This window comes from Rhinolophus hipposideros, assembly GCF_964194185.1.
Source record: "Rhinolophus hipposideros genome assembly, chromosome: 7".
Taxonomy (NCBI): Eukaryota; Metazoa; Chordata; class Mammalia; order Chiroptera; family Rhinolophidae; genus Rhinolophus; species Rhinolophus hipposideros.
The window spans coordinates 14,763,829-14,780,471 of NC_138053.1; the positions used below are offsets into that span (position 1 = coordinate 14,763,829).

The 16,643-nt window shown below is 39.3% G+C and overlaps 1 pseudogene across 1 annotated transcript; it reads right to left on the reverse strand.

The window, feature by feature from the left end:
- Positions 1-3,554: 3,554 nt before the first annotated feature.
- On the reverse strand, positions 3,555-4,884 carry LOC308499496 (tubulin alpha-1A chain-like; annotated as a pseudogene). The gene has a single exon. The product of its transcript is annotated as a tubulin alpha-1A chain-like (transcript).
- Between the last annotated feature and the right edge of the window lie 11,759 nt (positions 4,885-16,643).

Here is a 16,643-nt window from a genome sequence, read left to right on the forward strand (position 1 = left end):
CCTAAGCATAGGTTCCTCTTTTCATATCTGGAGCAGGGAACAGATGTTTCATCAAAAGACACATTTAAAATAAAGATAATTATGCAGTAAGAGGCTTAATTACATCAGCGTATTCAGGTCCACTTAATTGCCTGACAGCCTGAGTGCCTCCCACTTATTTGCAGCAGAGGCTCTCCTGTTTTGCTGGTTTATCAAATCCTTTGATGGCTAGAGGAAGATGTTATTGACTTAGCAATTCAGAAAATATCAATTCCTTATATACAGCTGGTAGAGGAAAATGTAAATACTTTTAACAAACAATAAAGCATCATCATTTTCCTAGAGGTGGCTTATGGTGTCCTATAAATGATTAATAACTGGAATGACTCAGAGAGGTAAGCCTGAACGAGATATTTCATCTTTAGTTGTCTCTTGGTCATACTTGAAATATTTTTGTCAAATTATAATCATAAGGAAAAGGTGATTTGCTAATTTAAGGAAGTCGTTCGGATCATGTGACAATGAGGCAATTGACCAAAACTTTAAAGGGCTAGATTAGCTCTGTTTCAGACTGGTGTGCTCTTTCCCTTTTTTCTTCCTAGACCAGCAGCCTTTTTGAAACAGTATTTTTTTACTCCCTGCCTCTATCTTCTCTCAACACTTGTTTCCTCCACCAAACCTTGCATCCTGATTCCTTCCTGCCCAGATCAGTCTTCTGAAAACAAGTGTTAAACTGTGCTTCTGTTTAGTCCTTATTCCATTATGCGGTCTTTTTAGTATGTATGCAAACTCTTCCATGGCTTCCAGGATATTGCACCCTCCTGGACTTACCCCTTGAATCAGTTGGGATCCCAGCAGAAAACAGATGGCACATTCACAGAGTAACCGAAGGGAGTCTAATCCAGGGGCTCTTGACGTAGATTGAGGGAGCCAACAAGCCATGAAGCCATATGCTGAGACTAGAGATGGGGGAAGCTGTGACCACCACTAGAGCTGAGAGGGGGAGCAGTTAGCAGAACCACTGCATGAGAGGACCCACCTAACAGAAGCTGTGGACTTCAGAGAGAGATAGGTAACCTGGGGCAACCCATTAGGCAAAGAGCTAGGGGAATATATACTCCAACTTCACTCTCTTCCTCTAATCTCTGCCAGTGGTTCTCATTAGCCAGATTGGACCCAGTGCCAGAGGACTAGGGAGCTCCCACAGGCAGTTCATATAAGTCAGCCTCCCTGAGCAAAGAGCAGGGTGGAAGTGAATTTAAAATGGCAAATGGAAAATATTCACTACATCTCCATCTTTTTTATGTTTTCTTCTTAGTCTCACTTATTGGCATTTGATCCCTCACCATCTCTTGTAAGTATAATGTTCCTGAAGGCTCTGTAGACCCTTCTTCTTTCTTGTCCTAGACAATCTCACCTGGTTCTTGGCTTCAAATATCACTGCTATGTTGATGATTTACAAGTCCCTATATCTAGTTCTTTTCTCTCAAACTCTGCTTGCTGGATGTGTCTATCTTAAATGACTCGCCACTCCCTCCATTTTTAACACATTCAAATGGAACTCCTCTCAATTTAAACTCATTCTGGGGGTAATGTTCTTCTCCCATTTAGACTGGAATCATTATACTTGTCTTTATTTCCTTTTAGCCAATTGGCTACCAGGTTCTGTGAATTCCATCTCTGAATTCTCCCCAATATTCCTTTCCTCCTTCCTATCGATATGGGCAAGGCCATAACTCATACTCTCATTTTTTTCTTATGTGCCTTTTCTATAATAACTTCCTTGCTTTTAGTTTTTAACTTTTACATTGTCCTCCACACCATTTGTGAAGTTATCTTTCTAAACCAGTTTACATTTTGTTAAATTCTTAAGGAAAAGCCTTCAATGTCTTAACATTACCTAAAGAATAAACTCAATTGCTTAGGATGGGTTTCATAGCCCATTCCATCGTAACCCCAACCTGTCTATCTATCCTCATAGGTTAGTATATATCCTTTTAAGTAATTCACACTTTATGCCTCCCTTCCTTCTATCATGCTACTCTCTCTGCTTCCTCTCTTCCTTTAAAATTCAGATATGCAAATGTAAATGAGGGAAGTAGACCATATAATACAAAGGGGAGAGTGGAAGACTGTGGCCACTGGAGAGAGGAGGCCTGTGTAAAGGAGGTTGTTTTTATTTAAGTTCTGTGATTGTTGTCCTGTAGGAATGTAGAAACTTTGTTTTTCGATGTTTATTTTTCAAGACCACCTAAAGAATTTGAATTTTTATATGTATCTGCAAGCAACCAACAATCACATGACTTTATCATGTGTTCAGGATCTACTTGTATTAAAGCCTCTCTAACAGTTACAGTACAACAGATCTTTGATAGGCACATTCGACATCCACCGAGGAGAGCAATTTGAACATTGCATATGCTACACAAGTTTCCATATCTAGCTGGTCATCATCCACTGGAAATCAATGGCCACATCCCACGTGCTTGCTGCATGTAGGAAATACAACACTGTGGTTAAAAAAAAAAATAATGGAGCAAGGCAGGTATCTGATGATTTTCAAATGTTGGAAGCTGAAACCTGCTCACATTCCTGCATCCTGAGAGATTTGGGGGCAGTCCATCAATTTTCCCAACACATGATGGCAAAAGCAGCTACCTATGGAGACCCTAGGTTTAATGATCAGAAGAGAATGCAATGAAGTGCTATTTTTCTGACGCAGTGGAGTGATGGGTGATTTGCAGCTTCTAACAGGGTGACTCTGGATTCAAGGCTGACCGCAGATTCCTGAACATGGGATAGTCATATTTGACAGCTTTATCAGCAAGGATGTGACCAGTGCTGTGAATTAACTCTTTAAGGGGGTAGGTTTTGTGGACTTTCATACACTAATTTTGCATTCTGATATGGTTACCTGAATAGAATGGGTTAAAACTTTGACTAGAGAATTAGGAAAGGTCTTAGGAAAGTGCAAAATGAGTTGTTCAGATTATTAGAATACTCCGACTTCTTGGAATTTATAGACTTCTATAAGGCTAGAGTTTTGCCAAAACTCACACCACAGCACCTAATCCTCTTACTGTAGTGGGAAGGTGCGAGGTTCCCAGCTGCTTGCTGGGTCTCTCGTGGGTACTTGAACATAGCATGCATCTCCAGGTAGGGGCAATAGTGCCTGTGGTGTGGTGAGACCAGGTGCCTAGTTTTTGGGTCACCAGTCTGAGATACAGCAAGCAGGCCACTAAATAACCAAGACCACTTATGGGTGAACCTCCTACTCCTAACTCCAGTACTCTTTTGGTATTCTCATGATGGACTTTATATCATCTATCCTCCTGTAGTTTTGATGATGGATACACTTTTCTCTTTTTTTCCATTCAAGACAGGGAATACTTTATTCAAACCCATCAGAGAAATGGACAGTTTGGGTCTGTAACAAAGCATCATGTTTTAAAGCGTAGGCCAGTAATTATATATGAGAGTATACACTGTTAAGTATAAGCTTAACTGATCAGAACACAGCTTTTCAATGTTTAAAACAGAATAAACTTCCCTGTGGAAGGAGCACCTCTGTGACATTAACTGTAGTATTCCTCTCCTTCTTCCTCACCGTCTCCTTCAACAGATTCCACACCACCCACATCATAATCCTTCTCAAGGGCAGCCATGTCCTCTTGGGCCTCAGAAAACTCTGTGTCCTCCAGGCCCTCACCTACGTGCCTGTGAACAAAGGTACACCTGGCATCCATCAGGTCAGACTCATGGGCCAGGCATGCCCAGGCCTCAGCACCAGGAGTGGTGCTGCTCAGTGTGCACACAGCTCACTGTACTTTGGCCAGGTCTCCACCAGGCACCACAGTGGGAAGCTGGGAATTAATGCCACCTTTGAAGTCAGTGGGGCACCCGTCTACACACTCGATAGTATGTTTGGTCTTGATCGTGACAGTGGTGACATTGACTTTGGGGACCACATCACCATGGTACAGCAGGCAACAAGCCATGTATTTACCATGGTAGGGGGTCTCATTTCCCCATCCTGTTGGCTGGCTCAAAGCATGCATTGATGATCTCTGCTACAGAAAGCTGCTCCTTGTAGGCTTTCTCAGCAGAGATGACAGGGACAAATGTGGTCAGAGGGAAATGGATGCGGGGATGGGATACCAGTTTGGTCTGGAATTCAGTCAGGTCAACATTCAGGGCTCCATCAAATCTGAGGGAAGCAGTGATGGAAGACACAATGTGACCTTTCAGCCTGTTCAGGTTAGTACAGGTTGAGTGCCCAATATCAAGGTTTCTACGACAGATGTCATAGATGGCCTCGTTGTCAACCATGAAGGCACAATCAGAGTGCTCCAGTGTGATATGGGTGGTGAGGATGGAGTTGTAGGGCTCAACTGCAGCTATGGAAACCTGGAGGGGGGAGACTGGATAAACGGAGAACTCCAGCTTGGACTTCTTGCCATAATTGACAGAGAGACGTTCCATCAGCAGTGAGGTAAACCAAGAACCAGATCACCCGTCAAAGCTGTGGAATACCTGGAAGCCCGGAAGACCTGTGCACTGGTCGGCCAGTTTCCTAATTCGGTCCAAGACAAAGTCAATGATCTCCTTGCCAATGGTGTGGTGTCCACAAGCAGAGATGTTGGCAGCATCTTCTTTGCCTGTGGTGAGCTGCTCCGGGTGGAAGAGCTGGCAATAGGTGCCAGTGTGAACTTCATCAATGACTACATTCCAGGTCTACAAATACTGCCCTGGGCACATACTTGACAGCACCTGTCTCACTGAAGAAGGTGTGGAAGGAGTCATCTCCTCCAATGGTCTTGTCACTTGGCTCTGGTCATCGGACTGGATGCCATGTTCCAGGCAGTAGACCTCCCAGTAGGCATTGCTGATCTGGACACCATGCATGGTTGATGCTTTGCAGCTGCCAGGTGGAGAGGAAGAGATTATTTCTTCTTATAGTGCGACTCATAGGTGGTCGATGTAAAAGAAACTGCCTGGATATACTTTCTTAAATGGGATGCTTTATCCCCTGAACTTCACCATTCCTGGCCCCGCAGAAACCTCATTAAAAGGCCTGGCTTCCCACCTTCCCAAAACAGAATACCCTAAACCTCAGAAAGTCCTACAGTCCTCCTTTGTTCATTGAAATCCTTTCCATCATTCACGGTCCAGTTCAAATGACTTTTGTGAATTATTTCCTGATTAGCCAACCAGAATTAATGGATCCTTTCTCTGAGCTGCTTTAGGTATCTACTGCAGGAGAGGGAAAGAATGGGTGTCAAATTACATACAGATTTCACAATGTGACAGATTTTGTGCAAATAAGAAATATTATCTTGTTTATTCCTCATAACCACATTGGGAGATAGTATTTTTAGTTCCATTTATGAGTAAGAAAATTAAGGCTCAAAGAAGAATTAATTAACTTGCTTAAGATCACACAGATACTAGTAAGTAGTAGAACTAGGATTCATATATGAGTCTTTTTCAGACTAAAAGTCTGTATTTCTCTCCACAACACATTGTTTTCCAATTTGTTTCATTTCTTCTATAGGACGTTTAGTTTTTTACATCAGAGATGCAAACTCAATTTTTTCAGGTGTCAGGTGGGTAATATAATTGTGTGGAGTGGCCAAATGTAAATCAACAAAGAATGAGCAGGAGAGTGCATGGCCACCTTTAAGCATTCAAATTAGAAACTCAGCAAAACAAGCAAACAAAACAGGACAGTAGAACAAATTTTCCTACAGGCCGTGAGTTTGCAAACCCTGGTTAAACACCTGATTCCACTACAAAAGTAAAATCTACAGGGTTGGGCTTGTAAACTACTGACTTTAGTAAACCCTCACTCTTTTGTCCAGGCCTCTTCACAAAGTAGATACTAATATATGTCCACTCAATTAGATAAATAAAAAAATAAAAACTTGTCATTAACCTTCAAAATGATAGTCATTTTGCTTTTATAGAATCTATCCATACTAAGGTAATTTGAAACTGTTGGAAAGGTTTAGATAAAATCTAACTCCCCTCAACTACCCATCTAGAATTCCAAAGTGAGAGATGAGACACCAAGGCCAAAAATTACAGATTGGTCTGTTCCCTTGTTGTTGACCTCAAAAGTCACAAAACAGATGCTTTCCCTTTAGCCTTGAAGATGTGGTCTGTTCAATAGGACAAAGTGATTTTACCACTGAGATGCATTTTGTGTGTTATCCACAAGCTCTACTTAAAATGAGAGAAATACACAGTGAAGACATGAATGAAACTCAGGTGTGACTCAAGAGTGTGCCTGAGGGAACAATGGCTGTGGCCAGTTCCTCATTTTATAGGTTACTCATCCTTCCTAGACAATACATCAATCTAATTGGCCTTAAGGAGAAACTCTGGTATGTGGTTTTCGTGAAACTGAAAGAGAATTGCTTCGAGGAAGGCAAGATCCAAAAAACTCTGTCAATTACCGTGGGTTTTCTGACAAGGAAGATTTATGGGTAATCTTATTTTACAAAAATTATAAAGCCTCTGAGCTACAAGTAAGTACCTGGACCCAAACTAGAGGATGAAGAGATTATTGTTATTCAGGAATGTGTTTGTCTTCATGTTCTACGATTGTAGACTTTGTATAAATTTACACATACTGATTTTCTCAGTATGAAGTTTAAGGTTGTCTTTAAAATAGAAGGCCTTACTCAAGATGAAGTTACCAAATTTATCTTAAAGGAGGAGAAGGATGATTGTCCTGTAATGATTTTAAACCCATGCTCATGGATAGAGTTATTTCAAGCAAATACTGATGAATTTTGGAAGTCTTCCCAAAAAACTTTGAGGTTTTAGCCTCATATATTATCATTCTGTGGCTACATTAACTACTATTTTTAAGGGCAGCCACAAAGACTGACCATATGCAATTGCAGTTCTTAAAACTGCTTTCCCTACATTTATTTAAATGTAATTAGCACATGTTTTGAATTAAATTTTGCACCACTGTGCCCAGATTTTTCAAAGAAACCTATTCTTAGACAAATATAGTCTACTAATATAACATGTAGGACATATTAACTCTAATATTTACTGCTTAGTTTTACTTCCCTGCTTAGCTAGCATCTTGGGACTTTCTCAGTAAATCAAAGACTTGTTTCAGGTCCTACTAGCAGTATTTGGAATGGAATGTTTTGAGTTTTCTATTGATCCTTGGATTTTAATTCCCCAAATTTTACCCCATTCCCTGATTCAAAAACATACAGCTCTCCATACTTTATTCTCCCCTCTACTTATATTACATTTTTTGGTTGCTGAATTATATCATATTCAGTGTTTGGATTATTATGACCAGGTAAATTTATAACTAAATATGACTATATATACAATGAACTGTATATTATACTATATTTAATGTATTTGAAATCCTTTTTATTTTCCCTGAAATTAATAATTTGAATGTTTTAAGCTGAGCATGACGTCTAAAGCTGACCATTTCACACAATTATATTACCCACCTGAACCCAAAAGAATTGTTTTCTATGATCCTGTAACCCATACTAGTACTTTCTGAAAGAACTCTAAAACTCCTTTCAATCTAGTCTAACACATCAGCTTATCTATCAGTTCTTTTTTTTCTTTTCTCTTAGAAATGCCCTCCTGGAACCTTTTATCCTCCCTTTGTCTAGAGAACATAGACTGTTCTTTAGACCCAATGCACAGCTGTTATCCGGGAACTTCTGCTCTAGGATGTGGTAAATTATAAACATGCCCAGTGTTTTCACCCTTTTCTGAATCCACACTCTATTCAATGTCTTTGCAGCTCCTTCCGTCAAGCAGTAAAATTCATTTCCCTTCCCTTGAATCTTGGCTGGCCTTGTGATTTACTTTGCCCAATACAATGCAGTGGAAGTGATGATGTGCCTCTTCCTCTAGGCACACTTCCTCTCCTCGTTCCTGGAAGCTTGCGGCTCCCATAACAACAATCTCAGCCTACTTGGAGGATGAGCAACCATGTGGAACAAAAATGATGCATCTTGCTGAGGCTTGCAAGACTAGGTAGTCCTAGGTTGACCTAGAAGTTAATTGTAGATACATGAAAATACCCAAGACCAGAAGAACTGCTTGGCTAAGCCTAGCTCAACTTGTCAACCTGCAGAATCTTGCACTAAATAAAGAGTTGTTGTTTTAAGTGGTTATTCAGAATCTGATACAACTGGTTCCAAGAGAATGTGCCAGGTGAATTTATGGGAGGAGGAAAGATAGCATCGTGAAGATGTGGTAGTATGTATTGGTCCTCACTAGGCCCCGAAAGCATAGGATTCTGAGCTATTAGCAGCAGCCACCGGTTCAAGAATAGGTTGAAAGTACTTTTTAAAAAATAGGAATATAATTCACATACTATAAAATTTACTTTAAAAATATACAGTGCAGTATATTTCACAAGTTTGTGCAACCATCACCACTAATTCCAGAGCATTTTATTACCCCTAAAAGTAACCCCATATTAATTAGCAGTCAGTCCCCTCTCCATTCAAATCTCTACCCTGAATTCCTAGCAACCACTAATCTATTATTGTCTTAATGGATTTGCCTATTCTGGACATTTCATATAAATGGAATCATACAATATGTGGCTTTCTTGGTTTGGCTTCTTTCAATTAATATAAGTTTTAACCTTTACATTTATTTAGAGCTTTGGCCCATTTTGAGTTACCTTTTGTATATGGTGTGAGGTGGGGGTCCAATTTCATACTTTCCCAAGTAGATATTTAGTTGAGAGTGCTGAATATATTCATTGTGGAAGTTAAATTCCTTTCTAAGCAATTCTAATATAGGAGGCAAAGGTAGCAGCTCAAACTCAGAAATGCTTCCTTATAAGATAAAGTGGAGTTTGTGTTACTAGGCAGAACTCACCCTCAGGCAGGAATGAAGTCCCAGAAATGCAGAAGACAAAGGGGCAAGTGAAACTAAGTTGTTCAATATGATGGATGGGAAAGATAAGCACTTCAAATAATGCCTGGTGACTGGGTTCCTATCACTTCAAAGTTCCATACTTTGTAAGTTAGCAGTAGTATCTCAAATGCACTCTGAGAAATGAGACAGTAAGTTTAGAGAGATCACCACAGAAGTGGTGAATAATATTTATGCCAACATAAACATTTTGCTGGCAGAGTTTACCCAATTAATTTTAAGTTCACGGTTTGTGAATTCCGGTTAACAGACACCAACTGATTGCATGTGGTGATGCTGAACCCAAACTATATACTTTCCTTCATCTACTTTCCTTCCCTTGGACATCATTGAATTTTTGCTCTGTGGCCTCTAGTAACACATAGAATGGGTTCTGAGAATAGACTTTTGCCAGTAGTAACTGTTCTAGAGGCTGGAGATCATTTTGTTTTCTCAATTGGCAGTGGTGGAATTAGGGCTGTAATAATATTGTGTGTTCAGGCTATTAGAAAAGGGATTGTGATATTGCAATTTATAATAAGAAATATATCTTTGGTCTTCATACTGGCACAGAGCTCTTAAAACTCTTGGAATTTCCTAAGTAAATGGAGCAATAAAAGTGTCTTTTGTTATGTTAATGAGGTTAATTTTGGAAAGCACCCAAGGATGGGGGCTGGTTGCAAGTAGAGCCAACCCTGTGATTAGAGGGGTGGAATTTTCAGTTCCATTCCTGGACCTCTGGGGAAGGGATAGGGGCTGGGGGTTGACTCAATTGCCAATAGCTAATGATTTAATCAATTATGCTTGTGTAAAGAAGACTCTATAAACATACAAAAGGATGGGGTTCGGGGAGCTTCTGGGTTGGTGAACACGGAGAGATTTGGGGAGAGTGGCATGCTCATAGAGGGCATTGAAACTCCCATGCCTTTTTTGCATACCTTGCCTTACGCATGTCTTCCATCTGGCTGTTTGTGAGATAAATCCTTTAATATCTTTTGTATTGAACTGGTAATCTAGCGAGTAAATGGGTTCCCTGGGTTTTGTGAGCCAATCTAGCAAATCCCACAAAAAAGGGTCATGGAAACCTCCGATTTATAGCTGGTTGACCAGATGTACAGGTAACAAACCTGGACTTGCTATTGGTATCTGAAATAGAGGACGTTTTTGTGGGACAGAGACCTTAGTGTGTGAAATCTGATGCTGTTTCTAGGTAGATAGTGTCATATTGAGTTAAATTGTAAGAAAACCAGCTTTTATTCAGGAATTTCTTGGTGGAGTGGGAAAACCCCTTCACACATCAGAATTGAGTACAGAATCTGAGGGATTGTGTATAGAGCATTGGCGCTGAACTAATACTACTTTTGATGCACAGAGGGAACTAAATTTGTCCCAAAGAGATAACCCTGGATGAAGCTGCTGATGGAACAACTTTATTGAGGCATCAAGAAGTCTTTATTTGAGAAATGAAAGAATACTAAATCAGGGAACATGGATTTTGAGCTTTAAGAATTTCAGACTTAGAATCATTAACTTGCTAGGTCAAGAAGAACTGATTTTTAACTTTAATCCCTTTAGACTTTAACTTGCACTAACTTTCACTCACAAGGGCAAAATAATTTGATTTGTTCTTCAATACATTTGAACTATAATGCTTTTGAATTTTAATATGATGAGAGTGTGCTTATATTAAAATCTGAGTCATGTCTACATTGTTGACATTTTTTAACTGAACTATTTTTATGCATTTTATTGGATATTTTCATGTTCTCACTTAATCTCATTACTGACTCTTTCATATATTATGTCTGTGCCTCGGCATTATTTAGTGTGAAAAATAGTATAGTAAAAGGTTTGTCAGTTTTGGATGCAAGGGGTTTTGAAGTTAATTATTGCATCGTTCAAACTCATTTTAGAGTATTCTGGGTGGGAAAATCAGTAGTCCCAGGAAGATACCCCAAATAGAACGGTATTGTGGAAATGACCTCATCAATAATTATTGTGATATACCCCTATCTTTACCCCATTGTGATAGCCACCCACTCCCCTCTTGGACCCTCAACTGATCATTCATGGTTAAGCCCAATATATTAAGGAAAAAAATCCAAAGTTAGAGAATTTTATGGTGAAATACTCTTCTCTTATTCCAGATGTTTCTGTCCATGAGGAGTTCTCATATAGTATAATTCCTCCCCTTTGGCTCATTCCACTGGGGAGGACCCAGGCTTCTCAAAGCATCCAAAGGGAATATCCAAAAAGAAAGCATTCTAAGAACCTCAGGCAGAAGCTTCAAAGTTGATAAAGTAGCCTGTGTGGTCCCAGAATTTTATGTCTGTTATATTCTCTTCATTAAACATGTCACTAAAGCCAGACTAGGTTTCAGGAAAGGGGAATTAGATGGTACTTTTTGATGTAAGGAGCAGCATGCTTTTCCAGGAAAGGTAGGAATTGATGGTGGTTTTCTCTGGAGATTATTTTTCACCTTTTTCCATCCTTTTACTTTCAACTTGTCTGTGCTTCATAATTAAAATGTTTCTTGGAAACATTTAAAATTGGATCTTATCATTTTTAACCAATTTAATAATTTCTCCATTTTATTAAGTATATTTAGTTCATTTATATTTAATATAATTATTGGCATGTTGCCTTTAAGTCTCCCATGTTAATATTTATTTTATATTTAATCCATTTCTTCTTTGTTCTACTGTCCTTCCTTTCCTGTCTTTTCTTGCGTGAATTGCATTTGTTTTAGTATTCCATTTTCTTTTGTGTGTTATTTTTGTGCTTCTTTGTGTTACATTTGTTTTCAGTAATTGCTTTAGCGTGTACAATATGAATTATTAAATTCTCATTGACTTTAATGACTAACATAAGTAATTTAAAATAGAGTAACTTCCTCCAGCCCCTCCCATACTTTGTGTTCTTGTCATTTTATTACTAAATATGTTATAAATACCATAATCCATGTTAGTATTTTTACGTTAGTCAAAAATATTTTAAAGAAATCATATATTTATATGTGTGTATATGTACACATTATACTATAAAATATACAATATCATATAAGGGAAATAATATATGTGTACAATATATATTAAATAGTAATAAACATATGTGTGTGTGTGTGTGTGTGTGTGTGTGTGTGTGTGTATCACACATATGACAAACAGATAGACAGACGGACAGACACCATCTCAGGGGATGTCTCAGATCTCCTTCTCTGCCGTTCTCTTTCGGTCTACTACCCCATCGCACTCAGTGAAGACCTATGAAACAGACATGGTAAGGGGTCGTTGAGGCTCCTTTAGGTCGTAGTCTGTCCTGCTTCCCACATGAGGCTATGAAAAAGTCATTAGAATTGGGGCTGCTAAGTGTGTGGCAGATACCTCTTCTTGCTGTAGCTCTGCCAGGTATGAGAACAGTGCTGACTCTTCTCTCCTGTAAAGGGTTCTGCATTTTAAGGAATTTGGTTCATTTGGGTTTCTTCGAGTCCTCTTCTGATGGGTTTTTAGAAACTGTGATTCTGTAGCTTTTTTGCCCTGTTTTTGTTGTTAGTTTGAGAGCTGCTGTCTCTTGTGCCTTTCTACAAATGATTTAGAGCTAAATTTTCCAAATGCTTTAGAATGAAGAGACTTCACATTTAAGGTTCCCTCAACCTCAAAGGCTTCTACTCTTGAATTTGTTTTGCTAACCATGTTTATCCCTCAAATTTCAGCTTAAATATCATTTCCTTGTGAGAGACTTCCTCTAATAATCTCTATATTTCTCTTCTAATTATAAATCATTTTCTTCTTGAGATTCTCAGTAGTTGTCATAGTGATGGGACTAATACTCTGATTAATGTGGCTATTGTAACCCACAGAAAATAAGGACAGATAGGGAGAGAGAGGATTTCAGGACAGCAGTTGTCTGCAACTTTGTCTGCCTTGCATTTCTTTTGTTGTCTTTTACTATCAGTGGCCCCTATTCCTGTGGAGACATGGTTCTCCCACCTACGTAGACCTGAGAGTCTGTTACTTTCCAGTACCTCTCAGTCATACCTCTCTCCTATTCCAGGTGGGCAAGTGATCTAGGCTCAGCCAACCACAGAACCCTATTTCTAGTATTAGTATTGGTTTTATTCAGTAACCCTTGGTTACAAGGGGCAGTCTCCCAACTTAAAGAAGCTTAATCATTACAGGCAATTTATTTGTTTATGTAACTGAAAATTATGAGAACTTTGTTTCAAAAATGAAATCACAGCATTTTTTTCCACATGTGGGTTTCATTTAGTTAATAAAAATGATGAATGTTAACTTTCTATTCTTATACTATTTTAGATATCACATTATCTAATAGGTTCCTCATAGACACAATAGGTCAATGGATCTGGTTTCATTGTTAATTCTTTAATAATTGGTCAACATCCTGTGTTTAAACTGTCATACACCTTCATTTTGGGGAACAATACCTTATATACTAATGAACCACTGCAGTTCATTAACAAAAGTCAGATTATTATGGAGAAAGAATATCTGTGGAAATAATAATTTCTTTAATTTTAAACGGTCTAGTTTTAGCAATACAGCATCAACATAGGGCACACTGTGTAGGGTCTATCTACCTGCCTTTCTCTTTTGCTCACTTCTCCCTTTTTGATCTGCCCTGTTTTTTTCTCCTTTATTTCTTTACCTCCTTCGCTGCCTTCTTATCTACATTTTCCCTCATATCCATCCCTCTTTATTCACTACATACTATTTCACTTTTATTAGAATACATATAAAGGAGACAATAAAACTAAATAGAAAGACAATCTCCTAGGGCAGGATCGGTCAATGAAGAAGCCCTGAAATGTTATAAACTCTTCTGAGAGTGAGCCAGTTTCTAATAAAGTCATTTAGTGTAAGAGAATTCCCCAGGATGAGGCGTCTGGCTAAGCTTGCTAAGCTCTGGGGCAGGGTTCTCCAGTCGGTGGGTTGTGATGATAAAACCAGCTCTGAGTACAGGAGATTTTCATTTGATGAGTGGTCTGAACATCTACTTAGTGCTTATAAAATATTTGCTGCTGAAAGCCACAGAACACTGATAAACAGATCCTGGACAGCGGAGTTATTGCAATCTACTTAACATGAGGAGAACAAATTATGAGTCAAATGTTTCTGTTTAATGACCTTACTCAGAGTATAGGGCTGCTCAAGCTGGCGTTAACCCTGCACGCGCTGTGCCTGGCCGAGATCCTGGAAAGGGATATGGAGGCACTGAAGCGATGCAGGTGGGTTTGTCGTCAGGATGAAGGCACACAGAGAGGAAATTTAAAAAGGCCCATCTGGTAAAGGAAATAAACAATTTGTAAAACTGCTGTATGGTATTGAATACACTACCTAGAATCCCTCTGTGGCTTACATTTCATCTTCCTTAGATGACATGTGTTTAGGCTTATTAAATCTTGTCTTCAGCATAATACCGTATTCTTTTATGTTGTTGGGGGAAAGGAAGGAATATTTGTCTGTTCTCTATTAGTCATTTGAACCTAGGTCAGCCATCTCAGCCCAAGTTCTATAAATATTCTCATTGAAATCTGACTCCTTTTCTGTACTTCCAAGGTTATGCTTTTCTGTAACATATGCAGAAAGGGATGGCTTCATCTCATTTATGGGAAACAGACTAGGAATACGTCTCCTATGCATGTGATTTTAAAAAGTGAATGAATTTAAAATACTGTTTGTTTCTTAACCAGCTACCAAACATGCATCTGGGGGTATGCACGGAAGGTACCTATCTAAGAGTAAGTGAAGGTACCATTGGGGGGCAGTGAGAAAATTGTTTCTTTGTTGCTCATGACCTAAATGTTGTTCTGAGAATTTGGCTTCCTCGGGGTTTTGGGATGGTATTTGAGGTGTCCTTTTTGGGGTGTCATATTTCTGTCCTGCATCTTCACTTCATTCACCAGCACCCTGCACACTCACCTCAACTTCTCCCAACCACAAGTATACACATCCATTCACACATGTTCAGGCATGTGCTCCAGACGTGGGAGTTGACTGCTCTGAAGCTGTCCTCCCGAAAGCCATTTTTCATTCTTCCCTTCACCCCGCGGCCAGTATTGCTGCTGGAAATTTACCTGCTGAATCCAGACATGGAATTGGAAATAAAGGTATGCAAAATACATGTTTTAATAAAAGAATCCACAGAACCATATTAAGCCCCACAGTATTTTTCTCCCTATTGGCACCCTCCCAATAGTTTCAGATTGGTTTTCCTGAGCCAAGAATTTCCTTAAGTGAAATGCACTGTGCTAGGCAGGCTTTTAAGACCTCTTCACCTCAAAGTGCAAACCTCTGAATGGGGCCCTAGAAAGCAAAGTCGAGATTTGGCATGCCACTTAAACCGTGATTAGTAGAGCATGTCAACATGCTAGAAATAGCTGGATTTGTGAACCTCCTGTTCTTCAGCTCTTGATTGCCAGCCAAGCCCCAAATCATTCCCAAAGAATGAAAACTAAGATAATAACGAGAAAATAGACTTTTCATGCCAGAACTCAGGGAAGCATCTTATTGTCAATATGCTGGCTTTGAGCTGCATAAAACAAGGGGTAGTGACCTCAGCCTACTGGGCCTGTCTTTAAGATAGTGCACTGTGTCACTATACCCAGACCCTCCCTGCTCTTTAGGTCTCTGTTTCCTTATTAGTAAACTGGGGACCAATTTTGCTAGCTTTCTTGTGTGGAGTGGAATGTGTTTCTTATACCTCTATACCTGGTGCTTGCAATCACCTGGGATATTGGGGTGAGGGGAGGTTTTTTAAGCTTAACTTCTGTTCTGAGTTAGTGTGAGGCAGACTTGATTTTTTTTCTTCCTGTTGCAATATGTCCTTGTGCCTTGCTTGACAAGCTGTTGTAAAATGTTTAGAGAGCTCTCTTCTGTTTTGAGGTCTGAATCTGAGCGAGGTGGCGAATGGACACATTTAAAGATTTTCTCCCTCCATAGCCGGGGTGGGTGTTCACTGCGGCCATTCGTTAGGGAGAATCAGCCCATAAATCTGTACTCATTTTCCATTTTCTTCTTATTGATGGAATTGCTGTAGGAGAACAGCTTGTCTCTCAAGCTACTAGAGCCCTACAGCACTGAAAGCCGCATACAATAAAAGTTGTTTTGACAGAAACTGACCAAACATGACAATGGACAGAGGGGAATGACAGAAGGGAGGGGTAGGGGCTGTACGCACTTGTCTGTTTTGAACTGAGATGCTCTTTCTCTCTTTTCTTTGTTAAATTACTTTTTCATATGAAGGACACAAAGGGAACGGCCCCTACTGGCAGCCAGAAGGCAGAAAACAAACCCTTTGAAATTTCTAATTTGTTTATAGATGGTCCTCCAGGAGCCGGCTGGAAAATAATTTTGTCTGCCAGAGACAGTGAACAGCTACCCGAGGGTGTTGTGGTTTAAAAAAAAAAAAAAAAAAATGACTCTCTAGTTTTGGTCCTTGAATGTCTTATTGTTTAGCACTCAGTGGTTGTTCTGAAATTACTCATCTGGCAGAGAAAGAAAATAAAAGAAAAATCCCTCCTCTAGTCTCTGGCCTGAGTTTCTAGGAAAGTTACTGTTAAAAAAGAAAAGTTTGATTTGGTTTTATTTGTGTGTTGATTAATTTTGGAGTTATGAGGTTTGTTAATCTTGTCCTCTAATATATATTTTCCTCTCTGAGGAGGATTTTTATTATAGATACTTCCCAGATCAGTCACTTCACACAGTTGAGGAGAT